Raw genomic sequence first — 21,661 nt, forward strand, 5'->3', positions numbered from 1 at the left:
GAACTTGATTAAGAATGATGGGGTTGTGTCAAGTGATGTTTTTACTGTTCCATTCCAGGCAGACTGAGCTCCCACATAAGCAGTGGGAATAGCTGCTAACAGTACAACAGTGGTAAGAAAGGGCGAACACTGGATACACGACTGGCTGCTGTGACCATGAGCAGATGGCAGCCCTGCTGAAGCAGCAGTGCCGTCCTTCTCCTTTCTTTCCAGACTATTCTACAGAATTCCTTCATTTTCTTCCTGATGTAGATACACATTGCAAAGACTTCTAGGCTTTGACTCCAGGGGTCACACTGCTCTGAATATTTCTGTTCATGTTGTCGGGAGACACATTGCTTTTCATGGTTCAGGCTCCTGTACTGAAAGGTAGGCAAACAAGAGAAATACGTGCAGGTATAGTTAATGGAAGATTTATGTGCTCCTGGATCTTTCAGAAGAAATAAGGTCAAAGGAAATGGGTTGCAGTCGTAATAACTTAGGCATGATCCATTGTCTTAGGGTTTCTATTCCTGCACAAACATCATGACCAAGAGGCAAGTTGGGGAGGAAAGGGTTTACTCAGCTTACACTTCCACATACACTTCCACATTGCTGTTCATCACCAAAGGAAGTCAGGACTGGCACTCAAGCAGGTCAGGAAGCAGAAGCTGATGCAGAGGCCATGGAGGAGTGTTACTTACTTACTGGCTTGCTTCCCCTGACTTGCTCAACTTGCTCTCTTGTAGAGCCCAAGACCACCAGCCCAGGGATGACACCATCCACGATGGGCTGGGCCCTCCCCCCTTGATCACTAGTGGAGAAAATGACTTACAGCTGGGTCTCTTGAAGACATTTCCACAACTGAGGCTGCTTTTTCTGTGATAACTCCAGCTTGTGTCAGGTTGACACAAAACCAGCCAGTACATCCACTTAGCCAACTTCTTTGTCTTTCTGGAGCATTCCTTAAGGCACAGGGAGAAGACCTCTGCATTGAAGTTTTCCTGTTTCAGGGGAAGGCCTGCTGCAGGGAAGGGTGGCAGATGGTCAGTCAGAGGCTCCTTTGCTTCTCTGTACTTTGCAGATGTACCTGGACCTAATCTTTCTGGTTCAGCGTCCAGGGCATTCCAGTTTCCCGCTTGTGCTGGCCGTGCAGTGGAGTGAACGGATTCCACTCCCGAGCATTTTCTTCTCCCCTTTCCTTTCTCTCTTGGTAAAGCCCGCTGGGATGAAATGCAGTTTGCACTGTGGGGCTGTGGTCTGTGGTCCTTGTCTTCGGTGTAATCTCTACCTCTCCTAATCATTTGTTTGCCATTCTGCAAATTACAATAGTGAGTTAAAGTTTATGGTAAAATGGATTATCACAATTAATGTGAGACCAACTCAAGATACACAAGCTATGGAAAGTATGCAGGCTTAGAAGTCTGAAGTAGTCAGAGTCAGGGCTGCTTCTTCAAAAGTTAAGATTTCCCGTGCCATCGAGAGTGGAAGAAGCTGTTGCGTTGGCGTTGTGTTTGCTTTGGTCCTTTAAAGCCTGAGAGCTGGAAGCAGGTGGTACTTTCAGCCGGAAGTCAAGGTCAGTGCCCGAGCCACATTTCCTAGACGCTGATGCTGCTTTCAGGATGGTGCTAAAGCGCAGGGCCTTAGGTCAGTGGCTCTCTGCCTTCCCGCCTGCTGCTCTTCTCTGTCCTCTCCTCTCTAGGGCATTCATTCACCTTCTGCTGTCCCTGTGTTTGTGATTGCAGCTCATTCCCCAAGTCCTGTGTGCATCTGTTACATGCTGCTGTGGGCACAGGCTTCGCTGCAGCAGTGTGTGAGGGCCTCTGATGTCATCCCCCTCCTGATATAATAACTGTTAAGATGCCCTATCTTCTGTCCAAAATGAAGGCAGCTGAATCAGAGACAGCACAGTTGATTTTTTCATATCGAACATAACTGTAAAAATAGCTCTGTATTTGAAGAACCTTGTATTAGTCCTTGCCCCAGCCTTAACTGTTCTGAACACAGAGAAGAGTCACTTAGCAGTCCCTCATCTGGGTTCCTGTGCGAGTCTGGTCAGGACATCAGCATTATATGACTCTGGTCCACCCCTCTTACCTTGCTCTGTGGCAGACAAAACTATACTGTATAGGCTGCCTGTCTTCATAAATAAGATTTTATTGGGATAAACTCAAGGTCTTTGGCAGCTTTTGTCCTTCAAAGATAGCTAGGTAGACAGAGAGCTTATGGCCAGCAAATCATGAAATACTGTGTCTGGTCATTACAAAGACAGTCATTTGGCTGCTCCTATACACTCCTCTGTGTGCCCGATCAGGCTTGTCACCAGGTTCTGCTACTAGTATTCGTGTTTCTTTTGATGTTTTCAGATTGTCTCGGGGATATCCTAGCAGACAGTTGTTCAGGAAGATAGGGTATATTTGTAATCTCTATGGTTTTCCAGTTTTCACAGATCAGCAATGCATGAGAATTAAGTTGTTTGCATCTTAAGATGTCTGTTGATGCAAATATGCTCTCACCTCAAAGGGAAGAAGTGTAAGTTTATTTTTGGGCCAAATAATAACATCCATGGTTAGGACCTCAGGTTCACATGGCCATGAGAAACCTGCTCCACACAGTACCAGTTTCATGGAGTTTTATGGAACAAAAGAAAGCAATGGATCAAGCCACTTTTGAAGTATATCGATGGGAAATTTAGGTAGGAGGGCTACAGCAGAGAGGAAGTCTTGTACGGATGCTCAGATGCTTTATGGTGCTATTCTTGGTTTAGGACTGGTAAACTGCTAGCCTCTTGGTACATTCTAGAAGGTCTCCCCTGATAGTCAAATGGGTGGTCAGATAGAGGTGGGCAATAGGTGTCTATTAAAGAGACTAAAGGCAGCCCAAAGTAATTTAGCCCAGTGTCTGTAACATCCCAACTCTCCACGAATTCTAATTCCTTGTGGAAGCTTTAACATGGGTGTCCCCCATCCCCAATCCTAGGGGAATTTATCTCAAGTATAATATGTCTGAGTTTTAAAGTTTAGCTATGGTAGCCAGCACCTGTACCTTGTAGTGGAACATGATGCTAATGCAGTTGTACTTGTGCTGTGAGAGTGGTGGACGAACCAGGGTGTTTCCAGAGGTATGCTGGCCACTTGTGAGGTCTGATCTGGTGGCCTGCCATTTTATTGTCTTATTTGTGATAGTTCTTCATGTATTTGGAAAGTGTTCTTTGGTGGTGAATAAGTGTGTTGTAAATGTCATATTCTATTTTTGATCTCCCAGCTTCCCTTTCACAGCTCCACAAACCTTTTTAAAACAAATCATTAGTAATGTGACAAGACATACCACACCACAGTCAAGAGCAAGAGAGAAATGAACACCCCCATGCTCCCTGCTTCTCCTCTCTTTTAGCCTTTTCTTACCATATATATTTCAGAGCTTCTCAATCATGGACTGGTGTTTCCCGTAGTGGTCTGAGTGAGTGTTCCTTTATCTGCTAGCAGTCAAGGCCATCCTCCACAGACATGTCCTCAGGGTAGTCTGATCTAAATAATTGCTCAATTCAAATTTGGTTCTCAGGAAATCCTAGGTTTTGGGAAGTTGGCATTCAAAACAACCATAGTAAGGTCCTTTTGAGGGTGTGATTTGCTATTGTGTTTTGATGTTTTATTAATATTTTCTATGTTTATTGCAATGTTACTTATACTGGCCTTAACTCCCCAGCCTCCCAAATTGCTAGACATGCGGTCAAGGTGGGTTCCCACAGTACTCTTACTAGATCTTCAGGCTGGGCAGCAAGCACTCAGATGTTTCATTCGTGAATATTGAAAAGCCATTCCAATCTCCAAGAGACTTTGTTGAGGCAGATATGTGCATTATTTTTCTGCTCAGGCCTATTTCCTCAGATTCCTGAGTTTAGAAATTGAGAAATTGAAGCTGGCTTACCCAGGTCTATGCTATGTTAAGAGTAGGTTAATTAAGTGATGTAGGGATCAGGCTAACATGCTTCTTACATTCTCTTTTAAATCTACATAATGTTTGAGGTTCATTTCTTATTTTTCACTTTTTGTTTTAGAAGTCCAGAACAGAATTTCTCAGTTGAAATGTGTTGCTTATTTTGATTATAGAAAGTTGGACCTGGGGTTGGAGAAACAGCTCAGCAGTTAAAGAGCCTCCTGCTCTTACAGAGACCCAGTCTGTTCCCAGCAGCAGCTCCAGCCTCAGGGGCTCCACTGCCCCTTCCTGGCCTCCACAGGCACCCAAAGCACATGTACACACACACACACACACACACACACACACACACACACACACACACACACACACACACACACACACACACAAATGAAAATAAAGTTAAAAAAAAAATAGAAAGTCCAAGGCTGGGTGGGAAGTGCACAGCTTTAACCTCCAGCACTTCAGCGGCACCGGAAGATGTCTGCAAGTTCAAGGGCAGCCTGGTCTACATACCAAGTCCCAGGACAGTCAGGATACTAGAGATCTGTCTCAAAATAAATAGATAAAAAAAAAGTTTGGTCTACAGTTGACATAGATAATCTTAGAAATCTTAATAATGGACTAGTGTTGTTAACACCTCCAGTCTAATATAATTAATACTGCTTGCTTCAGAAATGCTAGCCTGTCCACCTCAAGCATAGGTCCTTCGTCAAGATTGTGTGAGCAGTGTAGTCTGGTGGCTTTCATAGTTCTTACAAAGTGTTTCCTCTTTGTTTGCAGGTCATGTGTCATTAGTGTGGATGCTGCTGTCTTACGTCTGTGGTCATGGCACCAGAATACAGTGAGTAGCCACGCCATGCTTAATGTTGCAAACTTTTGACTTTCTGGGTTTGAATATCTTCCTGGGGATGGAGCCCCCAGATGCATGTGGGCAAATGGACTATCATTTAGATAAACCAATATGCATGTTTTGAGTTTCTGATTGCAGGGAGAGAAATATAAAAGCAAGAAAAACAATGTCGTCATGACCTACATGTTCCTGTATACACACTGTTTGTCTGCAAAGGCAAGCAGAGTGGGCACCAGTGCTGTCTGTTGTTAGTGTTCTGGGTCAGGGGAGCTGCGTGCAGTTGAAGGTGGGCCTGGTAAGCGGCAGTCCCCAGCTACCATGTCCACAACTGGTTTGCCAGCCCTGGCTCCATCGTCCACTCTGAGGCAGTGTCTAGCCAGGGGGATGGTCTCAGAAACAGCCCTGTGCTCCAGTTCTAGCTTGTGAGACCCTACACTAGGGTTGCAGCAAGAGACCTACCCCAGTGGGTAACCCTGAAGCTGGAGACCCTGAGGCAGGTGTAGCTGGATCTTCTGGCAGAAGTCGTCTCATACTTAGGACAGAGCTCAGGGAAGCCTCTGCTTCTCTCCCTGAATATAACTGTGTGCTGTTGTGAGCTCTGGTATGGCTTCAGCCTGAGCAGGAAAACCACACAGGGAGGAAGACGAAGTCTAGAATCCAGAACCCAGGGCAACCAGCCCTGAAGCCTGTCCCTCTTGGGATATGCAGTGTTTGAGCCAGTCCATTTCCTTTATGTTAAAGCCAGTTTGAGTTAGGAGCCAAAACACCCGAATGATTCACTTAATCCCCATTTTATTTTTAGTAATCCATTAGTTTCCCCCGGGGGATGTGGGAGTAATTGCAAAGCAAGGCAAAATAATACCATTAAATTAAACTGGCACGGTGTCGGCATTGACTGGCATCCTCTTCGCTCTCAGCAGGAGTCAGCTGTAGTGAGTTAGTATTCAAAATGTGAGGATAACGGAGCAACTTTGAAATGCTCTCTCGTTTTCATTTTCGTCCAGAAGCTTTTGCCTCTTACTCAGCTGGCCACAGAGGCTAGAAAGGGTCTGGGCCATGGGCACTAGCCTTGTTCTCAGAAAAAAAAATGTGTCCACAGGCAGCATGGACCTGTTCTGTTTCCTAGAACACATACTTATGTTTTAAAACACTTGTTTTTATTATAATATTAAAATTAATATGAGTGCTTCAGATGCAAAAATGGTGTGAAGAAGAACAAATACACATCCATTCATCTCTTTAGCACAGGAGAATTTTGTCAGTCACATCAAGCAGTTAAAGCCTGTGCTCCCTTTCTAGGTCCCCCCCACCCCCCCATCACTATGCCTTTGTCTACTTTTGAGATGGGTCTCATGTCTCTGAGGCTGGCCTTGACCTTGCTGTATGGTTGAGGCTGGCCTTGAGCCCTGGCAACTACCTCCACCTCCCACTGAGATCACAGCTCTGTTCTACCAGACCTGATTTGGGTTTGTTTTAACTTCCAAGAAGAAAGAAGAAAAGCAGATGCCACACACCACTGTAGAATCACAAGGAGGTTTATGAGAGCTACAAGGGCAGTGCAGGGCTGTGGCTTGGCCACAGACACACTGAAAGCTGTGCCACTGGCACCTCCAGTGCTGCTTGACTAGTCTGCCTCGGCTTTTACTGCGCTTGCCCTCCAAAGCTCTTCCCTTGGCTGCTCACTTAGGCTATTTTCTTTCCTACTCTGAAATCTGCAGCTTTGGGATATCACAGGGCACTATCCCCACCTCTGAGCTACTTCCTTCCCTCAGTAGTTTTCACTCTGCAGTCAGGGCACAGGCTCTGCACGCACTTCATCTGTGTTTCTGCACTAGAGCAGTAGCTGGTGGCCCACAAAGCTTCCTTCTGGGCCTTCTAAGCTGACCAGTTTGTCATTCTACTGCTTTTATTTGTGGCACTGCTTACAGAAGAGATCTCTCCCCTCCCCAAGCTGACTGCAGTCCATGCTGACACAACACCTCTGTCACTGGTAGCCTCTTCAGGAGGCTTTGCTGTGCCTCTGAGCCAGCGTTCTTTCCTTTTATTTTTGTTTTTAACCTTGTGTGTGAGTGTTTTGCCATATGCATATTTGTCCACACATGCCCACAGAGGCCAGAAGAGGATACCAGGTCCTCTAGGAGTTACACCCAGTTGTGAGCCACCATTTAGGTGTCAGGAACCAAACCCTGATCTTTCGTAAGAGCAGCCAATGTTCTTAAACCTCAAGCCATATCTCCAACCCCCACGTAGTAGCATTCTTGACAAAGTGTAAGCCACTTAACTTGTGCATTATCAAAGCATCTCTCTCGCTGCTGGAGGGTTTCTGGCATGCAGTGGGAGTGCTGCCTTCAGGGGCAGGAACAGTGAGTACAGTTGTACCTTTATTCAGAGACCCTTGTCCCATCGGCAGAGAAACACTTCTTTTTATTCCACAAGGGTCATGTTTACTTAATTTAACTAAAGTATTTGCTAAAAAGTAAACTACGTTTTTTTCCCTCCATACTTTTATCTGTACAGGAAGAAAATCAATGTCTTTTATTGAAATTAAGTTTTAGAACTTTGTCTTTCATACATGTGTTCTGTTGTTATTAATAGAGTGGGTTCTTAAATTTTTTTTTAATTGTAATTTTCCGCACAACCATCATTAAACCATGGACTCAGAATCATTGTGTGTGTGTGTGTGTGTGTGTGTGTGTGTGTGTGTATACATACATATACACAGACATATACATACACATATACATACACACACTGACCTGTGCATGGCTGCTCACACATGCATGCGTATGTGAAAGTTAGAGGTTGATTAATGTTTGGGTACCCTCTACTGCTCCCCATCTTCTTTTGGGTGGGAGGTTTAGACAGGATCTCTCAGGTATGTAGTTGTGGTTGTTGTGGAACTATATGTGGACCAGGCTACCCTTGAATTCACAGGGATCCCCCTGCCTCTGCCTTTTCAGTGCCTGCTTCCATGCCTGGTCCCATCTTGAGCTGGGGTCTCTTACTGAATCTGGAACTTGCCATTTCAGTTAAATTTCTCGACCCAGCAAGGCCCCAGATCGTTGCTGTCATGCCAGGTTTAGGTGAGTCTAGGAACTGAACTCAGTGTATATAGCAAGTACCAATCGAATTGTCTCTGCCATCACAGATCCAAAATCTTGCATTTAAAAGTTGCTTTTTAGCCAGATGTGGCGTAATACATTCACATACAATCCCAGCACTCTGCAAGCTGAGGCAGGAGAATCATATACTGAAAGCCAGTCTTAGCTACATGATGAGGTGCTGTTCCTAAGAAATAAATGGTTGCCTGTTGGATTTGCAGTACAGCATGGTAATACTCAGTTCATGAAGCTTGTAAGAAAGTATACTAAATCTTAAACATTTGTTGGCAACATATTATGTTCAGTATATTGTAGGCAGAACATGGTAGAGCACACTTTTTATCTCAGCCCTTTGGAAGGCAGAGGCAGATAGATCTCCAATTTTGAAGCCAGCCTAGTTACATAGTGAGTTCCAGGTCAGCCTAGGCTACTTGGTAAGATGCTGTCTCAAATAAACACATATACAAACTTATGCATGACTGTGTGTGCATTTAAATAAAGTTGTTATTTTGGATGTTTGACCCATGGAATTTAACTCCTAAGTCTGTAATGAGCCTTATGTCTATTTCCTTTTTAAATGACTTTGGCACCGTTTGATTTTCAAGCTTAGCCCACTGAAGTCTTTCTACAGGCAGTTCAGTTCACCAACACTACTCTGTTTCTTGTAGACTTGTGTCTTCTGTTAACCTGAGGGTAGACTTGTTAACTTGGATTGTTTTCTCTCCTCAGAAGGACATTGTGCCTTTGTGGGCTGAACAGTGGGCTGAGGAGCTGCTTCATGGACTCAGACCTGTAATTAGTCTCTGCCCTCTGCACCAGAGATTGTTGGCCACAGCCTAGTGAGTCTAGGGAAGCAATGAGTGGATCATGTAAACAGGCACAGATCACCCAGGGTGTTCTCTAGTCTCTGCTCTGAGGCTTAGGTAATTAGAAAAGGAGACCAGGGCAGGTTGGCAGGGCATGGCTGAGAAGCAGAAGAATGTTTTTGGTTTCCAGGTCTTTTCTAGAAGGCTGAACCAGCTTGCACCTTTTTAAGTGAACAAGATGGGAACTGTTGCTGGCCTCCCCACTGTATTCAGTGCCCACCATTGCCCTTCTGAAGGGAATGGCCAGGACTGAGTGTGGCCTGACTCACAGGACTCCTGAGGCTGCAGCAAACCTGGGCACTACTGTGTCTGCCTCCTTCCAACTCCCACCCTTAATCTTTCATAGTTAGAACGGAAGCTTGAGATTTTTCCTTTCTTAAAGTGATGCTCCCAGTGACTTACTGGGAACAAAGTAGGTGGAAGTCATGTATTGTGTTCATTACATAAAGTTAAATCTTATATTCCTAATAATAATGTTGGTATATTTTAATTTAAATATTAAAATGGTAAAATATTTTTTTACATTTTAATTTTTTCTAGAGCAGGTTTAAAATAATCATTGAAAGTTGAAGACAATTGTAACCGTTCTTTGAGACAGAGAGAGTGTCTCTTAATTTTTTGTGGTTATGTGAGTTTTTCCTAACTCTCCTCATCTGTGCAAGAGCATGTACGCTTATCTGTCCAGTAGCATGTAGGCTTATCTGTCCAGTAGCATGTAGGCTTATCTGTCCAGTAGCACATAGGCTTATCTGTCCAGTAGCACATAGGCTTATCTGTCCAGTAGCACGTAGACTTATCTGTCCAGTAGCATGTAGACTTACCTGTTCAGTAGCATGTAGGCTTATCTGTTCAGTAGCATGTAGGCTTATCTGTTCAGTAGCATGTAGGCTTATCTGTTCAGTAGCATGTAGGCTTATCTGTCCAGTAGCATGTAGGCTTATCTGTCCAGTAGCATGTAGGCTTATCTGTTCAGTAGCACGTAGGCTTATCTGTCCAGTAGCACATAGGCTTATCTGTCCAGTAGCACGTAGACTTATCTGTCCAGTAGCATGTAGACTTATCTGTTCAGTAGCATGTAGACTTATCTGTTCAGTAGCATGTAGGCTTATCTGTTCAGTAGCATGTAGGCTTATCTGTTCAGTAGCATGTAGGCTTATCTGTCAGTAGCAGTAGCATGTAGGCTTATCTGTTCAGTAGCATGTAGGCTTATCTGTTCAGTAGCATGTAGGCTTATCTGTCCAGTAGCATGTAGACTTATCTGTTCAGTAGCATGTAGGCTTATCTGTTCAGTAGCATGTAGGCTTATCTGTTCAGTAGCAAAAGACCCCCTCACCTGTAAGGCAAGTTGACTCTGTAGTGTAGACACATTTTATTTCCCCTATAGAATATATATGGGTGGGTGCTTGAGAGGACTGTGTTTTGTCAGGAAGTAGAAGAGAACTTTAACTTGCCTTGTGACTTGTACATGGATCCAGTGCTTGGTCTGTGTTGTAGTGCATGCATGTGAGCTGGGCTGGTTATTTTTTATCAGTCGGGGTTTTTTGTTTTTTTGTTTTGTTTTGTTTTGTTTTGTTTTGTTTTTTTGTGAGACTTTGTCTCATTTATTTTGGAGTTGTTGAAAATCAGTTGTTTAAATTAGTATTAAGAGATTTTAGGGTGATTTTTCTAAGAAGCTGATTAGTAAATATTTTTTGCTAATAAATACTCTTGATAAAATTTATTAGTTGAGATCTGTTTTCAAATAGAAATCTCAAAGCCTTTGGATTAGGGATTTAGACTGTTATAAAAATGCCTGTTCACTAAGAACATCCTGTTTCTCACACAGACTTGTTGACTTGTTTAGTGCCGAGTCAACCTCACAGCCATTCTCTTTCTGTAATTAGGAGCCAAGAGACATTCTGTAGTACCACAAGCAAATCGCTCAACTTCAGTGCCCCTAGTTTGTATATTGTGGGAACAACTGAGTCACTAGGCAGCACCTTAATAGCTGACTGGAAATGCAGTGTTTCCCATTAATGACCACGTGACATCAGTCGATACTGTCTAGGTCACTTGAGTAAATTGTCTCTCTATGGTGTGGGGAATGTCTCTTGCTAGTGGGTGCATTGAGTGTAAAGGTCAGCCACGAATTCTAAAGTTTGTGGGTAGAAAGGCACATAGCGAGGATTTCTAGTTAATCTCCAGAAGCAAATGCCTTCTCAGTTTTTCTGAATGAAGACTGATCCCAGAACGACTTACCGCTTTCTTTTCATCGCCCCTCACCCCCAGCCCCATTTATAATTAAGATCGTTTAGTATGTGGTGTTAGGGGTCCCTTCTGCAATCTGGAAAGCCCTTCAGAACAAAGTCTGTTCAGATTGCCCCTGTCTCTGTTTTGTCTGAATATTTGAGCCCATGGCTCCATTTAAAGGTGAAGAAGCCAGTAGGAAGCCATCTCCTCATATGTGAAATCTGGTTCTGAAGGTCCAGGCTCCGGCATCTTTTTGGGATTGAGTTCTCTAATTGCCCTGTTGTTTCTGTTTACTGTTTTTTGCAATAGGTTCTTACTATAAGACCGTCTGTAACCCAGTGTAGCTGAGGCTAGGTTGGTGCCACGTTTCTGGTACTTTTGAGCCTGAGTTGCCGAGTGTTCAGGGTATAGGTGTGGGCCATCACACAGTTTCTTGAACTTTGATGATCATTTAAACTAGCATACTTTCTAGTGCACTTGCTCAGAGTATCAGAATGTTAGTTAACAGCCCGGTAGCAGAGATTAGAGTAGCTTCCGTGTAGAATGACGAGTACTTTTGAACTGTAGGCAGTAAAGAAACAGAAGACTGAAACCACCTCTGCCTTTACCACCCAGACACAGCCATCACTGATGTCATCGTATGGTATGTTCTCATGCAACTCAGAGCACACCACTGCAGGGCCGGGGACACCAGCTGTTCCCCAGGATGTCCTGAGACTGACAGCCGTGAGAGCCTGTGCGAAGGCTTAGGGTATATTACTCCATCCCCGCCCCTGAGAGAGAGAGAGAGAGAGAGAGAGACAGAGTGTGTGTGTGTGTGTGTGTGTGTGTGTGTGTGTGTGTCTGTCGGTCTGTCTTTCTGTGAGGCACCACCACATGAACAGCTGCTAAGTAGAGAGGCCAGTAACTTTGGAGAAGTTGCTCTGCTCCTGTAATAAAGACAGAAAAGAAAAGGCAGATTTTGAGAGCCTGTGTGTGGCAGCAATTGAGGGCTGAGCAAGCGAGTGTCTGCACCCCTCTGGTGTTTTGAAGTCTGTCTGTCCTACTTCATTCTGAGAAGCATCCTCTCTCCTGTGCTCCCTTCCATTGTGCTGTAATAGTTTAGCGAACTTAACAGAGCTATGTTACAGAGAACATGCAGGAATATACACTGTGGTTATCCCACTGCATTCCATCGTGCTACGTGTATAACTTTTTGAATTATTACTGTCTGGATTTCAGATATCTGCTGTGGTAGGAAAGTATCCTTTGTGGGGTATTTATTCTCTGACATCCTTCACAAATGCTAGAAGTGGCTTGAATGCCACAGTCCTCTTTTTCAGTGTGCTGCTTCTACGTGTCTGAGTTCAACAGCCATGCTCACCCCAAGTCTCTTCCTAGATACATTGCAGCATAAGCAGCACATGGGAGCTTTGTTCCCTGCTTTCCAAGTAAGGAATGCAAGCTGCCCTAGGGAGCTTTGCCTTTTGTGGTGTCTCATTTGAATGCTTGTGGAAAGTATCTTTTAATTTCAATTTAAAGTGTTATCATTTAAAAACAGTAATTGAGCCTGGCCTGGTGGCATACTCCTATAATCCTGGTCTGGCTTCATAAGACCTATCACCAAATAAATGATAAAAGTCCTAGCTGCCTTTGCTGTCTGCTGTCCTTTGAGTGGCTTTGTGTGGTACACAGAGATGCTGTATGATTAGTATGGTGGTTTTAAGCTCTTGTCTTGTATGCATGGATGGTTTTATGGAACAACATTCAACAGATTGATTTCAGTTAACTCCTCTCAGCTAGGATGGTAGTGACTTAGAGGACGCAGCCTAGCTGCTCGTTTGCTGCATGGATTCTAGAATTCCAGCAGTCTTGGAGTCAGTGGGCTACATGCAATTGCTGTTCCTGTAGAGGCACACCGTGACAGATAGACCATCGGCAGGTACAGGCACACAGTCGGTAGGCTCGTGTAGGGCATGAGCTTTTGATGCAGACTGTCTTCAGTGGGTCTCTCAGCCTTCAGTCTTGTTCCTTCACCCGGGCCTGTGTTCCCATCAGCATTCCTTCCTCCTCCTCATCTGACTGAGCTGTAGCGGACAGTGCAGAGTGGCTGGAGCTGGGAGGAAGATTGGAAGAGTGTCCAGATAAAGGGTCTGCTGCCCCGGGACAACTGAAGCCTGCCACTGCTTCTCCAGCTGTTCACATGGCCGCCCTGTTTTCTGATCAGGATCTGAGGGTGGCTTTTGAACCGCAGCTAACTTTTCACCATCTGGTCAGTTTCCATGGTTGATTCTCAGTTAACATAGAGCTTGACTGAGTGGCTGATGTACTAGAAATAAGCTTGCTTTTAAAATATTCTAATTTTCTGTCAGAATAATCCCTCTTTTGTTAATTCTGCAGGGAAACTCTGAAATCAGTTGAACTTAATAAAAATAAAAGAATCTTCCTTAATTTTCCTCTGGGAGTTCTATATTTTCTAGAGAACAAGGAATGATTTTTCTCTTAAGTTTAAGACAAGACAAAGAACTGTCTAGTTTTCCCTGTGGGTTAGTTTACAACTATCTGTACGGTTTTGTTGTTTGGTCCCCCATGAACTAGTGAATTAAGATTTTGTTCTGAAAACTTTAATATTCTTTGACTCCTCGAGATGGAACCACAGCTTAGAATGACTGCCTCAGGAGTAATTTTTTGACACTGTCACAGGGAAACCTGTCTTCAGAAGGCAGTACATCCCATGAAGTTTAGTGGGCAGCAGACCGGAGTCTTGTCTGTCTGTCCCCAGATGCCAGGTTCCTTTGGATCTATGTGCTGCTGCAGCAGGGTCTGCAGACAACCAGCACTCACCCTTCCTGATGCTCCTCCCTTGAGGCAGGTGTGGTTTGGAGAAGCTTGCATATGTGTCTTCTGGTATTTATGCAGAGGGGCAGAGCAGACCAACATGTTTCTATTTCAGAATGGGGTGGAGAGGAGGGAGAGGGTATGAGATTGGAATGAAGACTTTGGTCTCTTCGAACCAAGGTTCTTTCTCTTCAGAGCTTTGGTCACAGTCTTAGGGTTTTACTGCTGTGAAGAGACACCATAACCAATGCAATGCTTAAAAAGACAACATTTAATTGGGGCTGGCTTACAGTTTCAGAGGTTCAGTCCATTATCATCAAGGAGGGAGCATGGCAGTGTCCAGGCAGGCATGGTACTACAGAAGGACCTGAGTGTTCTACATCTTCATCTGAAGGCAGATAGGAGAAGATTGGCTCCCACGTGGTTAGGAGGAGGATCTTATTGCCCACTCCCACAGTGACAAAGTTCATCCAGAAAGGCCACACCTACTCCAGCAGGGCCACACCTACTTTCTAACTATGCCTCTCCCTTGGCCAAGCTTATTTAATCCATTGCAGGTCCCCAGTTTTTTTCTGAGTTTCCTTACATAGAAATGTGGGTACTTCAGTTATGTTAAACCTGGTAATTTGGCTTTTGACTATTCCTGTGTGCTGGCAGAAGGTCTGGAGTGTCTCCCCTGACACTGTCATAGCAGAAGGCCTTGCATCAATGGATCTGTGGGTTCAGTCACTGGTGGGGTCCCTTCCCTGCCATTGCTTCTCTTTGAAATCTCCCCTTTCCCGGTACCAAGTCTTTTTCCTTGGGAGGTTCTCATTTCTCATATGCTCACTTTTCTTTCCTCTACTGCTCCCTTCTTGTGAAAAACCCAGGGCCTTGCGCTTGCTAGGCAAGTGCTCTACCACTGAGCTAAATCCCCAACCCCCTTCTTCTCTTATCCTTCCTAGCTCAGAGCTCTTTGTTAGTTCTTCCAACAGCTATCCCAGGCTTCTGGACCTCTCTGGATCATTTAGGTGTTTTACTCATTGTAATCATCTCTGTCCAGATTCACTGGACAGAGATAAGTCAGCCACTGACACTTGATAGTTATAGTCACAAATTTACCAATCGAGAGGTTTCTGTACAGTGACTCAACGAAGGTTACCAAACACATTGTACTAATCTCCTAGTTTAAATGGACCATCTGTTGAGGCATGAGTGATTGTTCTTTTCGTGAAAACCAGTGCACCCAGTTAAATGGCAGCCCAGAGTGGCCAAGTAGCTGACTAGCTTGTGCTCTCAGATGACCTCTCTCCCCAGGAGTTTACTTGTATCCTTTGAACTAAGCAGTGAAAATGTTTTGTGTTTTGATTATGGGTGCTGAGGGTCATGCTTGCTGGAGACTATTAGATAAAATGGGAAGTGAGACTGGAAATAGGAAGAAAAAGAGGCCACTTGTGACGTCAAGCTGGTAAGCCTGATTTATGCACCTGCTGGTGTTGTGCTCTGGAAGATCTGTGCTCAAGGTCTAAGCCACAGAGCCTCAGGTGACTTGCACAGCATCTGACATGTGCACTTTATTTTGCATTCAGACTTTCTAGTGAATTCTGCAGAGTCAGCAGGCATAGTCTTCAATGTATAGGCACTATACATTTCTCTATAAGACAGGAGTCAGTGCCTTTAGGTAGTTTGGCCTATGAAAAGTTGCCAGGTCTGTTTTGTGCCCTCTTCCTTCCTCTCCTGAGGGGTGTCACCCTAGTTCCACAACATTAAATACTGCCTGTCTCTGACTCCCACTCCTGTGTCTCTGCTCAGCCTTTGTTCAGACTGGTACTTCATCTATCTTCCTGAGTGCCCCACTCCCATGGATAGCAGGCTCAGTTGCCTCCTGGGGAGAGATCTTGTCTGGGGTGAAGGTCTCCTCCTGGTACCTGGGAACCCTGCTGTGTAGAAAGGCTACTGATTGTTGCAGCCAGTGTTCTAGCTGTCTCTCTCTCCCTCAGAATGGAAGACTCTCGCTTCATTGCTCCGGCTGAGTGCTGTGGAGCTGCTCTTGATTTGATTCAGCTTTACACCGTAGCTGATCAGCAGCATGTCTTAAAGGTTCCACCGCTAATACCCAGACCTGTTCACTTCCTTCTGCTGGGACACATGTTGAGCAGGGCTCAACCACCCCTTTATGATGAAACCTCTGCAAGAGCTAGGGTCTTGTCTTGCTTTCTTGCCTGGGTGGCCTTAATGTCCTGGGCTCAAAGGATCCATCTGCTTCAACTTCCTGAAGAACTGGGACTGTGTGCCTGTTCCAGTTCTCTGTTTTTCCTTTTCCTTTTTCTTAATGGTACTAAGCATCAAACCCAAGGCATGCATGCTAAGCAACTGCTCTACCATTGAGCTACATCTCCAGGCCACGTTGCTTTTAAAGTTTAACCCCATTTTCAAAGTCTCCAGGTTTCTCGTAGTCAGATACCCATCTGTTTCTTATCTTATGTCATAGTCCCCCTCTTTTTCCAGCCATAATAGCTTACTTTACCTCAGACATAATGTCTGCTCATGTGTTGGGGTTTCTGCTCATTTTCTAGTCAGCCCAGAATGCTTCCTTTTATAGCCAGCTCTGAGAGGCCTTTTCTCATTGAGTATGAGTGTGGGCAGGTTCACCTGTTTCCCTTAAAAGAGCCAGAGCTTGGCAGCAACTGTCTGCTGCTGTCCCTTACCACACTATTTTTTGAGACAGGGTTTCCCACTGGCTTTGGAATGTACAGTAGCCAGTGAGTCCCTAGACTCTGATAGCCCTTTCTCCCTCAGCACTGTGGTCATTGCTTGTGGCTTTTTACCAAGGTGCTAGGGGTCAGCTCTGCTGGCTGAGGAGTTACCCACTGCTCTGGAGCATCCTGGCATCCTCCCAGTAGATGCCAGTAACACACTCCTGCTCTCAGTCCTGTGACCATGGATGTTCCCGAATACTGCCAAGACTGAAGGCAACTGCAGGTAAAACCCACTCTTCTAAATATTGAAATGTTTTCTTTAGTTTAGGAATGAAGTCAAAATCCTTTTTGTTTTCCGTTTTATTTTTATAAGTGGAATATAACGTTTTAAAGCTATTATAAAGATTGTTCAACTTACACCATTACTAAGTATAAGTCTATTTCCACCCTACATGTTTCTGTAATTCCATATTAAGCTTTGCGTTAGAAACCTTAAAATATTCTGAAGGGATTTGTTCTTTCAGTGTTTCTATATTTTTCATCTGCTCCCATCACCATGGAGCTAAACACTGTGAAAGACATCTTAGGTTAAAAACAGTAGTGACTGAACTGGAAAAAAATTTTTTTGCATGTTCTTTTTTCCTCTGTTCTGTTCTTCCCTAAACCTTTGTCAATGAAATGGGATATTGCTTTTAATGTGGGGCTCATGGTAGGGAGGGCCCGCTTTCTGAAATATGCTCCCCTGGAAAATTAGCAGCAAGTGTAATTTGGACAGATAGATGAGTGAACTGTGAGCTAAGGGAAGATGTAGGAAATGCTTGGGGAAGGGATCATGCATCTCCTAGAGCATCACTCAGAGAGCAGGCAACAGAATGCATGTATGCTGATTCTTCATGTGGCACTGTTTGATTCTTTGAATAAGCCGGGTCCTTACTAGTTCCTTTCCTCCCTCTCAGTGCTAGGGACAGAGGCTAGACCAGAATTCTCCCCTTGAGCTGCACCCTTAGCCTCACCCACATGCTTCTGGGAGACATGAAAGCAAGCACATGGAGAGCTCTGAGATATCAGAGTTAGAAAAGGGCCTCAGCGGGGCCTGAGGGCTTACTGGTACAGGGCTTGCACAGAGCACAGGCAAGGCTGCGGTCCACTGCCAGCTTGCCAGGTTCAGCACCAGTGGCACCCCAGGGAAACACTGGCTCTGCTGACCTACCATGAGGTGGTTGGAGCCACACAGGCAAACACCCCTGTGGGTGATTGACTAGTGAAAATGTAGGTTTTAAATCTCAATATTCTAGTCTTCACTAATTTTGAAGCATTTTAAATGCATACAAACTAGCAGTAGCTGTCAGTGTTTCCATTTTCTGCTTAAGTTCAGTGATAACTTTTTACAGAGGAGGGGGGCATGAACAGTGTCCCAGGCATTTGTTGTGGTGCACACTGCTTAAATAAATTACCCCACCCCCACCACTCCACAGTGGTGCTGGATTCTTCCAGGAAAAAAATAATGAAAAACCAGAATTTGTATTGAGATTGTAGTAAAAAAAATCATGAATTCATGATTTTATCATGTGTGTTAGTAATAAGCTTTTAGAGATGACAGTTTGAGACACTGTGCCCTTTTATTATCTGATAAATAAGCATAGAACAGTGAGAACCTTTAAAACTGGTATCCAGTTCTTAATTCATCATTGGAGTATTCTGGGCTGGATTCATCATTATAAACAGGATAAAAACTTTTCTGTTTTTGCTTCCTAACCAAATGTTAATTTCAAATTTTCCAAAAACATGTTTTCTAATGACTGAAAAATGAGGCGCCTTCTTCTTCCTAGAGTAGGAGTGCTCCCATGAGAGTGAGCTTGCATGGTTGTGGGAGGGTTGACTTCACTCTTCTGAACCACGCTGTCCTTCTCCTTAGGTAATTATTGAAATACAGGCAGAGACCGTTTTATTAATATACAAGCTTATGCTTCTTATAAACATTTTTTGTGCATTTTAGTGGCATTACTATAGGAATTAGATTTTGTGGTACACCTTTACCATTGATTTTTATCACTTATATACCCATCTGTTTTGTTTTATTTATTAATTATTTAAACATGCTCTTTCATCAAAATATTAGTTACAAGCAACTATTCATGAGTGAAAACCAGTTATGTGTTTGGGTGCATTTGTCCTATGAGTTAGGAATGCAGTGACAAGCCAGGCCAGCACCTTGAGCAAATACTGTTTGCCTTCTCAGAATCAATACTCTCAGGTTGACACATGCATCTGGTAATACTTCTGGGGACCCGGTAGCTCTCTCTGTGTTTAATTCCACTGGTGTCTTTTGTCAAGCTGGTCTGTTGTTCTTCTATCTATCCTGAACTCCAAGAGAAAGAAGGGGGAAAGCAAGCCCTGACCATGACTGTCCTTTCCATAAGGGAGCTGTGGTGAGCCAAGAAGGGGTGATGCGGACTTCTGCTCAGTTCCCATTCATCAGACCAGGAGTGGTTTAGAGACTGATTTGTTCTCTGGGGCTAGGTTAGTGTTCCACACATTTGCCAGAACACGTGAGTAATCTGTGGTGAAGAGCTGAGAGAGGGCCAGGCTCAGGTAGAGGGCCGTGTGCCTTACTTACCTCAGGGCCTGAGGACACTGTGTTCAGATGTGTTTAGAAGTCCTGGACCTTTGAATTCTCTTGATTCTTGCTTTCCTAGAATAAATTATGGAGCATGTTCTTGAGACTCTTTTTTTAGACACCTTTCTCTAGCCAGACTGCCATTTTCTAGGGGACTCAGATATTAGGGTAACAGATACTCTGCTTTATTTAGTTAAACAGTATTTTTTTTTTTCTTTTTCTTCTTTTCGGAGCTGGGGACTGAACCCAGGGCCTTGCGCTTGCTAGGCAAGCGCTCTACCACTGAGCTAAATCCCCAACCCCGATACTCTGCTTTAGAGTCTCCCTTATTGTTAATTAATATCATGGGGGAACACGGAGAACTTGGTCTTGCTTAATTTTAAACTAAAACATATTTGGTAATTTTTTTTTTTAAATTTGATTTGGTTTTTGTTTATTTTGGTGTTTGGTTGGTTTTTTGGTTGGTGTTTTCAAGACAGGGTTTCTCTTGGGTGTCTTGGTCCTGGAATTCACTTTGTAGGCCAGGCTGGCCTCAAACTCATACATATCCAACTGCCTCTGCTTCTTGAGTACTGGGATTAAAGGCACAGGCTGCAACTGCCCTGCTTAAATTTGTAGTTCTTAAAAGAATTTTTTTTTGTCAGTATGTTGATATTTTATTTGTTCTTACTGACAATAAAACTCCAGGAAGATGATTTGTTTCAACTCATATCAGCAGAGAGCAGCACAGGTGAACTGGCCGTGATCTAACTCAGGTGAGTCTGCAGTGAGCTCACAGGTAACTGTTTCTGTACTGACAACTTTGAAGCTTACACTGTCCTGCAGGACCGCATCGTTTCAGGAGCTGCTTCGGTGCCCGGTTGTTCTTAACCTTTTGCAGGCATGTGTGGTGTTAACTTCCTTTTATGCTCAAAGGGATGTGTTGTTGTTGTTCTTTTTAACTCACTGTTGCTCTCTTTCTAAACTGTAACATCATACAAGGGGGGACATTTTACATCCTCCTTCAGTTTTGAACCCCTTTGGGGAGAATAGAAACATACAATATTTATTAAATTATGGTAGCATAACTAGTGTTAGGTACCTTTTTCTTTTATGTCTAGTGTATATTCTGAATTCACATGTTACTTGACACCAGATGCCATGTTTAAAGGGCAGAACTTGAGACCTAGTACTACTGCTTCCTGTCTTTTTGTTTTAATATAATTTTATTAAATATTTAATTTTTAGTCTTTTGACTTTTATATCTTGAAAGCAGTGTGTTGCATTTTGAGTTTTTGTTTGTTGTATTATAAACTGAGTTCTGTTAATAACATTTTTCTGTCTTTATTTCGGACTAGCCTTGACCTCACTACATAGCTGAGGCTGTAATTGAACGTACAGCAGTTCTTACTCTGGCCTCCTGAAGTTCGGGACTCTGGTGTCTTCTACCTTATTGTCTTAGCCATGAATCTCCTTTCTTGTCTATCGTGCTGTGACAGGGATTTCAGACATTGCTGCCACTTTGTACTCTATTCTGTCAGATGCAATGCCCTGTGCTCTGACTCACCCTCCTCTACTGTCATTCATGATGAAGCCATTCATGGCTTTTATCAGTCTCAGGCACTTGTCTTGGCATCCTTTCTCAGTTGGTTCCTAAGTGTTTCTAGTTAACTCCTGGTCGAGGGCCTGCTCTTCTCCCCATTGTAGCTCACACAGGGCCAAGCTCTGATTCTGTGCATGTTAGGCAAGTATTCTAACAATGAAGATGTATCCCCAGACTCTGGTGCCAGAGGTGGGCGGCGTCCTCAACTGTTCTCCCCCTTAATTTTTGAGACAGGGTCTCTCAGTGATCTGCGAGCTCAATGATTGGCCACACTGGACATCCAGTGAACTCCGGGTCTGCTTCCTTAGTGTTAGGGTTGCAGCTGTATGTCACCGTATTTGGCCATTACTTGGATGCCAGGTGTCTAAATTCAGGTCATCTCGTTTGCTCAATAACCACTTTACCCACTGAGGCATCCCTAAGTATAAACTCTTCCTCATACTCACTGGTACACAGTAAACATACAGTAAATAGTAGCTCCTCTATATCGATTCATCTCATCCTCCTCCCCACTAAGTGGTACAAATCAAACCCAGGACCTTATAAATACTACCCAGACACTTACCGTGATGCCACCTCCACCTCCAGCATGGAAGGTTGAGGTTTGTCTTAGTTATTTTTCATTGTTGTGAAGAAACACCATGGTTATGGAAATTTTTACAAAAGAAAGCATTTAGTTGGGGCCTTCCTTACATTTTTGGAGGCTTAGTCTGTTATCAGAGTGGGGAGCATGACAACACACATTGTCCTGGAGTAGTGGCTGAGAGCTACCTCCTGATCCACAGGCAGCAGATAGAGAGAGAGTCTGGGCCTGGCATGGGCTCCCACCCCCATGACATACTTTCTCTAAGAAGGCCACACCTCCCAATCCTTCTAATCCTTTTAAAGAGCTCCACTCCCTGGCAACCAAGCTTTAAACATATGAGCCTAGGGGACCCATTCATATTCAGAGCGTCACAGGGCTAGAGGTGTAGCTTAGAAGGAGAGTACTTACCTGTCATGC

General features: G+C 44.0%; 1 protein-coding gene across 3 annotated transcripts in view; it reads left to right on the forward strand.

The window, feature by feature from the left end:
• Sipa1l1 (signal induced proliferation associated 1 like 1) overlaps window positions 1-21,661 on the forward strand; it is a 274,503-nt gene that overhangs the window by 126,544 nt on the left and 126,298 nt on the right. For all 3 annotated transcript variants that reach the window (XM_032908070.1, XM_032908074.1, XM_032908071.1), the window contains exon 3: window positions 4,699-4,759. The gene's annotated coding sequence lies outside the window, so the exon portion shown is untranslated. The remainder of the gene's footprint in view (window positions 1-4,698; window positions 4,760-21,661) is intronic.

Source organism: Rattus rattus, chromosome 7 (genome assembly GCF_011064425.1).
Source record: "Rattus rattus isolate New Zealand chromosome 7, Rrattus_CSIRO_v1, whole genome shotgun sequence".
In the NCBI taxonomy this organism is placed as follows: domain Eukaryota; kingdom Metazoa; phylum Chordata; class Mammalia; order Rodentia; family Muridae; genus Rattus; species Rattus rattus.